Below are 14603 nucleotides of genomic sequence, written 5' to 3' on the forward strand. Positions count from 1 at the left end.
ACAGTCCTTGGTCGGGAAAAATCCCGAGTCGCTCCGGTACATAGAACCGACTGCCTTGGGAAGCGCATTTTTCATGTCGTGACACTCTGTGGTGTCTACAAGTACAAAAATTTCTCCGCGAAAATTTGGCGGGTATGTTATTGTTGGTTTTACCCTTTCTTTTTATTGCATCTTCTTTTGGCTGAACTTTCCCAGCCAAATTGGAATTCACCGTTATGTTTGCTGTATCATTTGATGTCTCCCTGTCGCTGCTTTGTACAGTTACATCGGTTGCGAATTGGGCATTTTACATTTTTTTCATTTCCACTAAACCATTTGGTGATAATTCATAAAAACCTGTCACATTGGTGCTCTCCAATATTTCAGGCCTTTTTGCCGTAGTGCTTTGTCTTTATCTTCAGTCTTGTACTTTTCGGCAGTGCTAAACGCACTTTATGCCTCTTTTTTGAAGGCAATATGCAGCCTTTTTTCACAACACTTTAGAAATGATTTGTCGGCAGTGCTTAAGGCACTTAATGCCGTTTTATGAAGAACAAAAAATTCACAAAGGTTCTTTAAGGGACGACAAAATCACTCACCTGAGTGCAGCTTCTGTTATTTCTAAAAATTGCATCAATTAATGCGTTTGTATTTAATGTCAAAATTGCCGTTAGATTAGCACAATAAGTTTGCACAGAACACTAAAATTTTTAATCACAAAAACTAATGCGCGCGCGCGACCACACAGACTCGTGTCCAAAATCAGAATCAGCCGAATCCTGTTGCAAATTCGCATGTATCACACACATATTTCGCAGGCGATTCTCTGGCGACCTCAAATCTTTCATGGAACTAGGTTCAATGAGACTGTATTAAAATCGCGATGGTCGGGATGGTACTTTAATGTTGTTCTTTTAGCGATAAACACACCCTCGTAGGCTTTCGGGATATTATCGCTTTTGATAAATATTCGATTAAACATTTGATAGATAAACTATCTACAAAAAAACTGATGCTAGCTTCTAGGAGCTTTTACTTTGAGTATGCCTTCTTTCCCCACACTTTCTAGTTCAAAACTACAGAAAAGGTAATGCAGCGGGGCAGTTTCCATCGCCAAGTTAAATTCGCCAGTTGAAAGCATGTAAACGAGATAGAGGGCTAGCCATTAGTGGTTTCGGATGAACAAGAGATTATCCCTACAGGGTATTATATTATTAAAAATAAATAAACACTTGCCGTGAGTTACCTTCGATGAGATTTAGGCCGCTGTTGTTGTTGTTGTTGTAGCGATAAGGTTGCTCCTCGAAGGCTTTGGGGAGTGTTATCGATGTGATGGTCCTTTGCCGGATACAAATCCGGTACGCTCCGGTACCATAGCACCATTAAAGTGCTAGTCCGACCATCTCGGGAACGATTTATGTGGCCACTTTAAACCTTCAGGCCATTTCCTCCCTCCCTACCCCCAAGTTCCATGAGGAGCTTTGGGTCGCCAGAGCCTCATCTGTTAGTGAAACAGGATTCGCCGCGGATAGGTGAGATTGAAAATTGGGTTTGGAGAAGCTATATATTGCGCTGGCAACCTGAAGGGTTGCGCTACACAGCCCATTGAATCTGGTATTTTAGCCGCCTCTACTACTGAAATGTGTCTCTCCATTATATCTTTACACTATTCTCTACTTCTATAACCGTAAAGTGTGTGAGTCCACTATTCATCGCAACGAACATTCCTAATACACGTCCAAAAATATCGGAAGAGGTGTCAAAAGACGGATTTCAAAAACGGAAATAAAAATAACCCCGGACCGCTTTGAACACGAGGGTGGAATTCATAGTATTTTGCGCCAAAAAATTACAACAACCACTTGGAAATTTTCATTTTCTTTTGCTCTTGATTTTTAACTTCCATTTTGGAATTCATGATCCTGGGTCTAATACGCGTCTTTTGACACCTCTATCTATATTTTTTGATGTGTATTCAGAGTATCATGCTTTTGTATTGAATTACCCATATATGTATGTAATACTCCTATATTGCTAATAGAAAATAATCGTAATGAGTTTTGAATTCGAAATCAACACAAGACAGTCTACAAAATTTTTGTGATTTTAGCAGCATAAGTTCGACAAGAAAAAATTTATTTTAAGTCCATTCGACTATTGAATACAAAAACAAAAACATTTAAACAACAATATATCGGCACTCTGATACTTATGAGTTTACCCATCCTGTAGTAGCAATAAGGAGTACTACATATATGGAATTACCAAGTAAAATAATGTAGAACAAAATTTAAACAATGTCATATTTTATGATAAACATACAGTCTCCCAGATGAAGATGAAAAAATTTCATCGAAACGCGTAGGAGGAAAAGAGAAACGTTGTGTTTTTTCTTTATTTTATCGACCGAAAAGCTCCAAATAATTACAAAAGAGTTGCTTGTTGTTATTGTTGTGGCAGTAAAAATTTTCTCAAAGCAAGCTTTGTCCTCTGCTACTCTGTAATGTAAGTTCTATGCCACAACAGCTTTTGACATTGGAAGATCAAATATGCAATAGTTTAAACGGCTAATGAATTCAAATTCAACATTAAATTGTTTGGTTTGAGCAGCCCTGGTAGCCTAGTGTTGTTTTGGGAATGGAGAACATTTTTAAAAATACTGATATTTGCGATTTCCGAAATTTTTAAGTTTTCCTCGCACCTCGAAAAAGTAGGGTTGCCCGATCTGAAATTTTAACTATACTTGGTTCAGAAACTTTATTCCCGTAACTTTGGTATAAGGAAATCAGTTTGGTTCAATTTGCAGATAACGAGTATTGCGTCGTTATGTGGGTAAATCATAAGCCAAGTTTGTTGACTTTTGAAGCAGATAAATATCTGTATGTGAATCATGAGCATGGATATGATACTTATATGGCATCTATGTATGGATGTGTTTACCTACATATACTTTCTATGACATAATACGTAGCCTGAATCGGAAGAATGTATTGCAAAAATTACTATCATACAATAACAAAGTCTATTAGGTAAATAATGATTCAATGCAAACATATTAATTAGCCAATTATAATTTCGAGCCGGCCCTTATCTCGGTTTTGTTGGTGTTTTGAAAACAGAAACACAGATTTTAAATAATTTTTATGCAGCACATAGCCGACATATTAATATATATGCAGTTTGTTTTTTATTCGGTCTTTGATTCAACATTAATCTGCCTCTTTTCGTTTTTTTTTTTTTTTTGTATTAAATGATGACTTCCATGTGTGTGTGCTAGGCCAAAACTTTCAAGAACACAATTTCGCACGCATATTGGTGACGAACATAAAACACACACATTTTGTTAAGCCAGTGGTGCTTCCCAGAGAACGTTTAGCTAAATTTACGCTTCCCTGGAATAAGATATTTTGTTCATGGTGTTGCTTTGTCGTCATACAAAAACTGCGATATCGAAATTATTGCAAATATAAAAGTACGTAATTTCAATTTAGCGAGTCAATCAAGTTTCGAGGAAAAAAATATATATATGATACTGATAACACTCTATTTAATACGGGCGTTTACTTTTTTCCACAATTCACCCTAAATGCTGCCTTGTTCAAAGTTCTTGGTGCTATCTGCGCACCATCGTTAAATAGTCGTCAGTAGAAATTGACGGATGAGATCTTTTACTGATAAACGACTTGCCTCTGTTCTACTTAAGATCACTGAGGTGCGTGCACGGATAGGTAGTCGAGCGAAAGAGCTGGTTTAAGATTTTAGATTTGGCCTTTGGTTGTTATGCGATGACTCCAAAAATGTACAATCCCAATAGAGCACAGCGATACGTACGTGGAAGCCCTTGCATTTAATTTGTACAGAATCTTTGGACATCTTTTTGTTGGTAGAAATTCGTTTTTCACTTTAATAATACAAATATTATTATTGTCATAAAAATTTGTTCGCGTTATAAATTTTACTGTTACAAAATTCACCACGAAAAATTCATATGTCAAAAACTGTGTGGTGCGATTATTCTTAAGCTGCCGGGCAACGCACAAATTTGTTTGATGGTTACCATAGCAACGGGTAGTTATGTGCGTATCGGGAGATAGCGTGCTCTCACGTATTTGTTGTCAGCTTCGCGTTGATGAAAGTCAAAATTTTTAGATTTTTTCGCTTGACAGCTGGTCTATTTGATCGTGGGTGACGTGGTTGACAAGCATTAATGTGTTAGTTTTGTGAGAACGTGCAACGAGCAACTTCGCGGAAGAAAAAGATTTTACGTTGCATGATGCTTTTAACTCCTTTAAGAGGTTCTCATGCCAAAGATGATAAATACAATAAGAGCCGTCACTCGTTATTTTTTTGGCATTTACTCGATGTATACTGAGAGGTAGTCGCTACTTTTTTTTGGGCGAGATGTTTATAAATGTCTTCTATACATTTTCGTGGGGTATTTGTGTTTATTTTTCGACTGTATTTAATTAATTTATTTAATTCTCTTTCCAAAAATCACAGTTGCACAAGGGGCTTACACGACATGGATAAATGCGAGACAATTAAAAATGTCCCTCTCAGAAAACATTCGGCATCAATTTTTTCAATTTCCAGCGAGATACTCGCCACAAAATAACGAGTGACGTCTCTTATTGTATTTATCTTTCTTTGCTCATCCGTAAACTGTTCACGTTTTGCATACAAAGTTTTCATCCACAATTTTTTTTTTTTGTTTCTTTTTTTCCGCCAAAACAACTGCAGTTACAAGCAATAAAAAATCGTTATCAGATGACATGTTTACGTCCGCACGCTACGAATTTTGAATGCAAATGGCGCTTGATGCTTTATGCTTGTGTGGTGGCCGGGCAAGCGACAATCACCCGAAACGCACACAACTACCCGTTGCTATGGTAACCATCAAGCAAATTTGTGCGTTGCCCGGCAGCTTTAAGCTGGAGACATTGGTGCTTTATCGGTAACCGTATCGGTAACCTTATAACAGCTGATTCGACCAACCTTATGAGAAGCAATGCAATCGATTATTGGTGCCGCTAACCGTAATCGTAGCGAACCAATTGGGTTTTGGTTTACCGTCGTAACGATAAACAGCTGATTACGTTAGCGATACGGATACAGCGATACGACATACGGCACCAATGACTTCGGCTTTAAGTTCCTCAATTTGAATAAAAGGGCGTACAGTAATGGCAAAATCATTGGTATATCTAATGGCATGATAAATAACCCAACATATTGCTTCCGTAAAGCGTACGGTTATTACCTTGGTCAAAGAGGATGAATACAATAAGGGGCGTCACTCGTTATTTTTTTGGCATTTACTCGATGTATACTGAGAGGTAGTCGCTACATTTTTTTTGGGCGAGATGTTTATAAATGTCTTCTATACATTTTCGTGGGGTATTTGTGTTTATTTTTCGACTGCATTTAATTAATTTATTTAATTCTCTTTCTAAAAATCACAGTTGCACAAGGGGCCTACACGGCATGGATAAATGCGAGACAATTAAAAATGTCCCTCTCAGAAAACATTCGGCATCAATTTTTTCAATTTCCAGCGAGGTACTCGCCACGAAATAACGAGTGACGGCTCTTATTGTATTCATCCTCTTTTCCTTGGTAACTTAAAAAACAAATTGCTGATATTTTGTTAATTACTTACTTACTTAATTGGTGCTTAACCGTCTAAACGGTTATGGCCGTCCAACAAGGCGCCAGTCGCTCCTTCGCTCCGCCAACCGGCGCCAATTGGTCACACCAATGGAGTTTAAATCGTTTTCCACCTGGTCCTTCCAACGGAGTGGCGGCTGCCCTCTACCTCTGCTTCCATAGGCGGGTTCCGATAGAAGCACTTTCTTGGCCGGAGCATCATCTTTCATTCGCATAACATAGCATGGCCAGCGCAGCCGCTGCGTTTTAATTCGCTGGACTATGTTGATGTCTGCGTATAGCTCGTACAGCTCATCATTAAATTTTCTTCGGTACTCGCCATCGCCAAAGCGTAGAGGTCCATAAATCTTTCGAACAACTTTTCTCTCGAACACTCCAAAGCCGCTTCATCTGCTGTTGTTATGTCCATGCTTCTGCCCCATATAGCAGGACGGGTACGATAAGTGACTTGTAGAGTATGATTTTCGTTCGACGAGAGAAGACTTTACTTTTCAATTGCCTATCTAGTCCAAAGTAAAATTTATTGGCAAGATTGATTCTTCGCTGGATTTCAGTGCTGATGTTGTTGCTAGTGTTGATGCTGGTTCCCAAATAAGCGAAATCTTTTACTATTTCGGAAGAATTATGGCTGCCAACAGTAGCGTGGTTGCCAAGGCGCGTATGCGCTGACTCTTTTCTGGATGACAGCAGGTACTTCGTTTTGTCCTCATTCACCATCAAACCCACCTTTACCGCTTCTTTTTCCAGTTTGGAGTAAGCAGAATTAACAGCGCGGGTGTTTAGGACGATGATATCAATGTTATCAGCATATGCCAGTAATTGCACGCTTTTATAGTATATTATTCCAGTGCGGTTAAGTTCTGCAGCTGGTATAATTTTCTCCCGCATCAAATTAAAGAAATCGCACGATATGGGGTCACCCTGTCTGAAACCTCGTTTAGTTTCGAAGGGCTCGAAGAGGTCCTTCCCAATTCTGACTGAGCTGATGGTGTTGCCCAACGTCATTTTTTACAGCCGTATACGTTTTGCGGGGAAACTAAATTCAGACATAGCGGCATATAGGCAGCTCCTCTTCGTGCTGTCGAAGGCGGCTCTAAAGTCGACGAAGAGGTGATGTGTGTCGATTCTCTTTTTCTTTTTCTTTTGTTAATTATATTCTTAAATTTACGTTGGATAAACCTCTGAGAAAAGTGATGAAACCTCTTTGGTTTCAGCATTAAATGAAGAGAATCCTTAATGTATTACTTCCTTATAGCATACCTCCACTTAGAGCCTTATTCGATATTTATCCATCTGAACGGATTTAATGTAAATTTTGCAAGTTTTATCAAACAAAATTTAATCTCTCAAGTAGTGGACCCAAATGGCTACCCTGGGGCACGGCAGAAGTTACATAAAACGACTTTGAAAGATTGTTGTTGAAGAAAACACGCTGAGTCCTATTTTCAAGATAACTTGAAACCCAACTTAATAAAGGCTTTGGAAAGCCCAGAAGATCAAGTTTGTGATCAAAGAGCTCGTGATTAACATAGTCAAATGCTTTTCTAAAGTCGGTGTAAATTACATCTGTTTGTTTGCAGTTTAAAAAAACCATTCATAACAAAAGACGTAAATTCAAAGAAGTTGGTCATTCTTGATCTCCGATGCACGAAAACAACCAGGCAAATGAGTTTTCAACCAGTGTACATGTTTCACAGTTAAAGATTAGCACTTTTAAAATGCGCATAACGGCGATCCGACAGCACGCCTGCGCTTGTATTTACTCGGGCGGTACAACAAATCAATATTCTGGCAGCATGGCTAACGATTACTATCCAAAGCAAATGTGCGCTTCGATGACCATGTTTCTTTCATTACGATTTTCCCAATGAAACCGAAAAAACGTAAATTGTTATTATCCGATTTTTCTGCAATTATATTAAGGTGAAAATGGATTTATAGTGTCTTTGCGTAAGCAAAAATCTAAGCACTTCGTGCAAAATAAGTTCTCAGCGAAAATGATTCTAAAACAAACGTAAGTAACCGTGTTCAACAGAGCAAACGCTGGCCAGGGGTTCAATCAATTTCCATATGTACATACACAGTTTTATATATTGTTTTCCAAGTAGTTTTCCGATTTGAAGTTTTAAAGAGAAAGCTGACGTAACGTTCCAGGAAATTGTAAGGTCTTATTTAGTATATCAAAAGTGCATATGTGTACATGGCTGTTTCACGAATTTCGTCACAGAAGGGCTACCAAGCTTTAATATGATTAATGAAATTTGTTCCAAAATTGTCGATAATTACACTTAGGGGCGGTATTGAATGTAAAGTATCGATACGGTATGATTACAGGTATCGTTCCTTAAGTATCGGGTACGTATGGTATCGAATCAAAATGGCTCGATACTCAAAAATCGGTTGTAAATTCATATAAGAAAGAGCTTTACAATAATGCAGTACAATAATTACACCAACAACAAAAATAAAAAAAAAAAAAAATAAATGTAAGGCGTGATAACCTCCGAAGAGATCTAAGGCCGAGCTTCTCCCAATTTGCGTCGTGCTCCTCTTGATTTTCCCTACAAATTGGCCGGACGGGACCTACATGTTTTATGCCGACTGCGAACGGCATCTGCAAGGCAGATGAGTTTTCACTGAGAGCTTTTCATGGTAGAAATACACTCGGAGCGCTTGCCAGTCACTGCCGAGGGGCGACCCCGCTTAGAAAAATTTTCTTCTAATTGAAAAACCTTATTTCTAAAATTTTGATGTTGCTTTGCCCGGGAGTTGAACCCAGGGCATACGGTGTGATAGGCGGAGCACGCTACCATCACACCATGGTGGCCGCCGATATACGAATGTTAATCTGTAATTGAACGTACTTTCAGGGATTTTCATTGAGATTTGGGGCCTGCCAGACACCGTTAAAGGGCCACTTTATTATTTCACAAATTTAAATGTGGTGTCTTGCTGTCCTACGTTATCCTCGCTTAGATAATGTTTAGGAGACCAATCTAGAGGCAGGGGTTAAAAAACTAGCTTCAGAAAATATACCGAAAAGCGGAGCCACAAACCTCTGTTAACATAGAAACATTTCAGTTGCATCTGGGTATAATGCGTATTGAAATTTAGGAGTATTAATTTGTTTGCACCAATTACAGAAGAGTAGGTAGATAAAGTTTAACGCTTAGCAGTCCGTATAAAGTTTTATCACTTTAGAAAAACGTACTTTCATAAACTTTCGCTAAGAAAAGTGAGGAGATTACAAAATATATACTATATACAATCACTTTGCTGTCCTTTTCAAAATGTTGTTAAAACCACGTCTGCTCGTTTTATTCCCGCTGGAAGTATTTCGGAAATTCCGCAATACTTGCCAGCGTAGGGCGCAACCTTAGCGAGAAAGCGTGGCTGTTGTTGTAGCGATAAGGACACTCCCCGAAGGTCTTGGGGAGTGTTATCGATGTTGATTGTCCTACGCCGGATGCAGATCCGGTACGTTCCGGTACCAAGCCCGACCATCTCGGGAACGATTTGTTATGACCAAATGCGTACTTCTAGGCCATACCGCTCTCCCACCCCCTAGATCCATTAGGAGGTTGGGGTCGCCATAGCCTCGCCTTTGAGTGAAACAGGATTCGCCACGGATAAGTGAGGTTGACAATTGGGTGTGGAGAAGCTATATATTGCGCTGGCAACCTAAAAAGATTGCGCTACACAACCCCTTGAATCTATTTGCTATCTTAGTCGCCTCTTACGACAGGCATACCTACCGCGGGTATATCGTAACCCCCTGTTGTTGTTGTTGTTGTAGCGATTAGGTTACTCCCCGAAGGCTTTGGGGAGTGTTATCGATGTGATGGTCCTTTGTCGGATACAGATCCGATACGCTCCGGTAACACAGCACCATTAAGGTGCTGGCCCGACCATCTCGGGAACGATTTATATGGCCACATTGAACCTTCAGGCCATCCCTCCCTCCCCACCCCCAAGTTCCATGAGGAGCTTGGGGTCGCCAGAGCCTCGTCTGTTAGTGAAACGGGATCGCCGCTCGAAGGTGAGGTTGACAATTGGGTTGGAGAAGCTATATATTGCGCTACACAACCCCTTGAATCCCATCGTAACCCCCTAACCCGCTGGTGTAGAGAGCGTGGCCTTATAAGACAACACAAGTCTGACTCAAATAAGGAAGATAAACCAGCGCATGTTGCTGTTGTTGTAGCAATGTTTCGCCCCACCTAATAGCTGCGACCGATCACAAATTGTCATCAATATTCTCTAACGGGAGTCCAAGGAAACTTCCTGCTTTCACAGGGGTGGACCATAATGAAAGGGGTGTTAGAGGCGTTGGTTCCACATTACAATTAAAGAGATGGTTGGTGTCATGTGGGGACACATTGCAAGCGGCGCATACATTTTGTATGTCGGGGTTGATTCTGGATATGTAAGAGTTTAACCTGTTACAGTATCCAGAACGAAGATTCTTGTCGACCGTAGAATGCATTATGTATTGTGGGCAGAAAGCGCTCGCGCATTTTTTCGCATCCGACAGCACTTTGTCGCCAAAGGCGATAGAAACTTTGTCATTGTGCCTAAACGGATTCGATAGGGATTTTACAGTATACCAAAGTTTACCTACACCGGCAGAGAGGTTACAACAGCTTAGGTGCTCCTCCCATTTCGCCCGCTTGTGTTCACCCACAAGCAATCTGATGCGTTGGTTTATATCCCTTAGTTGGGGGTCGCCGGGATAGAGCTGTCTTATAAGGTCACGTTCTCTCGCTAAACTTGTGGCCTCTGTCGGGAAGTGGGGGGAGGGGGGGGATTCAATGACCTTGCGGAAAGCACGCTCCCCTTGGCGGGCATCAATTGGGATAGGGAGGGCAGCAAAGCTGTTTTCTGTAAAGGATTTGTATTCGTCCCACTTTCCTTTTTTAAAGTTAATGAAAGTGCGTTTTTATCCGACGATGAAGTCGGCGGGACGCTCGAGCGAAATAAGTATAGGCAGGTGGTCGGATGCCAATGTTACCATCGGCTGCCAGTTGACGCAGTTTACAAGTTCTGCGCTCAAGATTGAAATATCCGGCGAGCTGTGACAGCTTCCTACCATACGTGTGGGGGCGTCTCCGTTTATAGTGCAGAACGTCGTTTCTTCTATTTGATCCGCTAACATCTCACCCCTACTGTCCACCCACAAGTTTGAATGCCAAAGATCGTGATGGGTACTGAAATCGCCTAAGATAATGCGATTGTTTCCAGTGAGTACGCCGCTGATATCAGGGCGGTATCCACTGGAGCAACAGGTGACAAGAGGGATGTAGATGTTGACGATTTCTAGATTTGCATCGCCCGACCGGACAGATAATAATTGGCGTTCCAAGATACTGTTCCTGCGGTCGATGTCGGGATCAAATATATGATATTGCACAGTGTGGTGTATGATAACCGCGAGGCCGCCTCCATTTCCGCTCTCGCGATCTTTTCTGTGGACATTGTACCCAGAACAGGTCTGCAATGCCGATCTTGCTGTTAGTTTATTCTCTTGAATCGCAGCAATGCGGATGTTGTGCCGCTTCATGAAGTCACTATCTCCGCGATCTTCCCAGTTAATCCATTACAGTTTAACTGCAGAATTCTGAAGTGCATAGGGGGAAAGATTGTCACTCTGGGAGTAAGTGACGGGTGACTACGCCTGGGTTGTGGAAGGCCAGATCGCGGTAGCTGTTGAGGCCCTGCGACTAGACGTCCTTGGGTAGGCATTGGGGTACCCAGTGTATTTGGGTATGCGGCCTGGCAACATGGCGCAATGAAACCCGTCGGGGGATTGCCGTCGCGGAGACCAGAACATCTAGGAAAGTGGCACCGTCCATGGCAGGAGCTGCATTGGGCGGATGTCGCAAACGTATATATTCTGTGCTAGAAAACGGTGCAAAGGGAGGTAGGGACTAAGAGTCTGTTTCCCTGACCTGCACAATTGCTGCCGGAAAAGAGGGGGGAAGAAGAAGGGGGCAGGGGGGCTCGACGTTGCTCCCGACTACTACGGAGATTGTAGGTATGAGTGGGAGCAGCCGTGTGAGTTGGTGGCGCCGAGGGGCGCGAGCAACAGCGGGTACTTGTTGTGGCTTGCTGAGCAGCGTGGCTGCTGGATGGTAGCGGGGGGGGGGGGGGGGGGGGCGCTAAGGCGCAGATTACGGGACGTCCTAGGACGTGAACAGCAAGGAGCCACAAAAGATTTATAGAAGTTACGTGGAAGTCTGGTTTTGGGGTCTAGCCCAGAAAAACCTGTCCGATGCAACCATCCCTTACACGAGACACACTGAGAAGAGTATGACCGTCCTAAAAAGATTCTTTTCCGGCAGATGCAGCAAAACCATTTCTCAGGACCGGGCTCAGGAGACGGACCCGGATTGGGTTCGATACCTTCCCGGAGCAAGAGAATATGCAGCAGTCCCGCTGGAAGCAGCTGCTGAGAGAATGACAAGTTGTGGGAGCGACGCAACAAATTAAATGGGGTTACACTGAAATGGTAGTCCTTGGTCGGGAAAAATTCCGAGTCGCTCCGGTACATAGAACCGACGGCCTGTCGTCGCGTCACTTAAATGCAAAAAAATTAAAACAATTCCATGTGGTCAACCATTCTGTTGTTTTACTGTTATAATGCTTTGTTGCTAAACTACAAAACCCTGCAAAAATCGCGAGTACTCCATGCATGGATGTATGGAGTACTCGCTATGGACCAAGCGAGTGCTCCAAAATTAACCACAATTAATACAAAAAATATGGTCCAATTAACATTGCGATGTCCTGGGACTGGACCACATACTCCAGCTCAGCAGTCAAATTTCAGAAGGCAAAATGCGGAAGTCAAAATTCAGAAAGTAATCAGACGGCAGAAAAAACATACAATTTTTCTCAAAATTCAGAAACGTTTATTTATTTGGATGGAATTATGTATAAAGAAAAAGTAGTAAAATCTAAAATTTTATATTGTGCGCAATAGAAGCATGTAATTAATTAAAGCTTTTCGCGTTTATCTTTTTCAAGTGAATTTACAATATTATAAAAACGAAGTCTTTATATTTTATCTTGCGTTTCCGATATGGCTCGCCTCCAGCTGAAAATTTCTGCAGTGTTGTTTTTGTTATTTATTGCATGTTCGTTTTTTATTTTATTTATGAAATTAAATATGTTAGGGTGTGTCCCAAACGCACCTCGGATGACGTTGTGCCACCTTCAGATATAATTATTTGTATGGACTTCACCCAACTTTCATAATTCGATTGGATATGACGCCTTCTTTCGACGTTGCTGTGTTCCAGCTGAAAGAAATTTCAGAAGACAAAATTCTGAAAGTAATCAGATGTCGGACCTCAACATCTATGTTGGCGTCTCTAGCTTGGAGTACGACGTTTCTTTCATTAATGGTAGTCAGTATTTTGAACAAAATTGAGGACAGCGAGATACATTCGAACTTGTTGATGTACTTGAGAGTGCCGGGAATATCTCTGTATGCTTGTGCAGTCAAATTTAGCTTAAGTAATGCGTTTAGTGCTTGTGTTAATCCTGGAACATGGTTTGCGAATCGTCTAATTGCCTCAATTCTAGCTTACCACCTAGTATCTGAAAGACTTGAAGAGAGTTCGGTGCATTTATTTGAGGATGTCCCATCGCTGTGGACTGCTGCTGAAAATAGTGCAACATTTTTGTACAAATCCGAAGAAAGTAATCTGCAACATCAACACCACATAAATTGAGACAGTGGGTTGCACAAGGAGAGTAATCAGCATTCGAGTTTTTGTCGAGAATGTGACGTTGTGACACACAACAATAAGTCTGCTTTTTTATGTTTGGTTAGATTTAGTTTATTTAAAGTAAATTGTGTTGGTGTTATGTTTCATATTAATTTACTACACGTTATTTATTCTAATTTCACATTACACAATTTGGGTCGGTCTTTCTATTTTATAAATCTTTACTTTAGTTTTCTCCACTACTTAGATTTTACGACCGGTCACTGCAAATGTCCAAAAACGAATTCAATCGGGCTCGTTTTTCACCCACGCTCAGCGGCCATCATTTTTCATTGCTGAATGCAATTGGCCTTGCTGAGTGCAATTGGCATTGCTGTTCGGCAACAGCTAACAGCGATGTCACTTGCACTCAGGGGTGTGTTTTGTTGCGTAAAGGCGGGTAACGCAGTGCGGTTATACCACCCTTCCTTAGAAAAAGGAGAATCTGACAAGTTGATAAGATTTGTCATATTCTTCTTGTTCCTATGACTTTTAAATTGTTTTGGTTGAATGAATGTATGATATTAGGGTGTTCCTCTCCTTTTTCTCATTCGTTCAATCTGAACAATTTTTTCCTTTTACATATGAAATTTTGTTAATATTAATTCAATTACTTACGTGTAATTTGTTTTTCAATTTCTATTGCACTAAATTAACATATATTCATTACAAATAGTGCGTGCATATTAACATTTTGTTTTATTTACATGCAAATTGAAATTTTTGTTTTCGTATATTAATATAAATTTTAATTTGAGATTTCATGCTTCACTAACAGAGTAATGAAAATTTAAAATAAGTTACAAGCTAGTTTGTAAATTTGTATGAGAAAAAATTATCAGTTTACCTTATTGATTCGGTTTTTGTGAACGGTTTTTTCCTTTTTATTTACTTCATCAAAAACCGTGACATTAGCCGTGTTTTTTAACACGCGCGTATACGTTTCGTTTGCGCGTGTTAAAAAACGCCTATCTTCGCTTAGATAATGCTTAGGAGACCCATCTAGCGGCTGTGGTAAAACAACTAGCTACAGCAACAGGGTGTACCGAAAAGCGGAGACGCAACGCTCTGATGGCCATAGGGTATAACATATAGCTGAATCAGTTGCGATGAATTGTGGACACACATAGAATACATAGAATTAGTGTACAGGGTGAAACAAAGACACATATTTCAGTTACATCT

General features: G+C 40.7%; 2 protein-coding genes across 19 annotated transcripts in view; one reads left to right on the forward strand and one right to left on the reverse strand.

The window, feature by feature from the left end:
• The window catches only part of LOC137239969 (MLX-interacting protein-like), a 192970-nt gene extending 189014 nt beyond the window's left edge, over positions 1-3956 (reverse strand). For 7 of the 18 annotated variants that reach the window (XR_010949568.1, XM_067765796.1, XM_067765792.1 and 4 more), the window contains exon 1: positions 3544-3956. The gene's annotated coding sequence lies outside the window, so the exon portion shown is untranslated. The remainder of the gene's footprint in view (positions 1-3543) is intronic. The other 11 variants (XM_067765798.1, XM_067765797.1, XM_067765790.1 and 8 more) reach the window with 7 other exon arrangements.
• A 3531-nt stretch (positions 3957-7487) lies between these two features.
• Positions 7488-14603, forward strand: part of crc (bZIP transcription factor crc) — an 80219-nt gene continuing 73103 nt past the window's right edge. Inside the window, exon 1 of the mRNA XM_067765805.1 lies at positions 7488-7660. The gene's annotated coding sequence lies outside the window, so the exon portion shown is untranslated. The remainder of the gene's footprint in view (positions 7661-14603) is intronic.

Source organism: Eurosta solidaginis, chromosome 2, assembly GCF_040869045.1.
Source record: "Eurosta solidaginis isolate ZX-2024a chromosome 2, ASM4086904v1, whole genome shotgun sequence".
Taxonomy (NCBI): domain Eukaryota; kingdom Metazoa; phylum Arthropoda; class Insecta; order Diptera; family Tephritidae; genus Eurosta; species Eurosta solidaginis.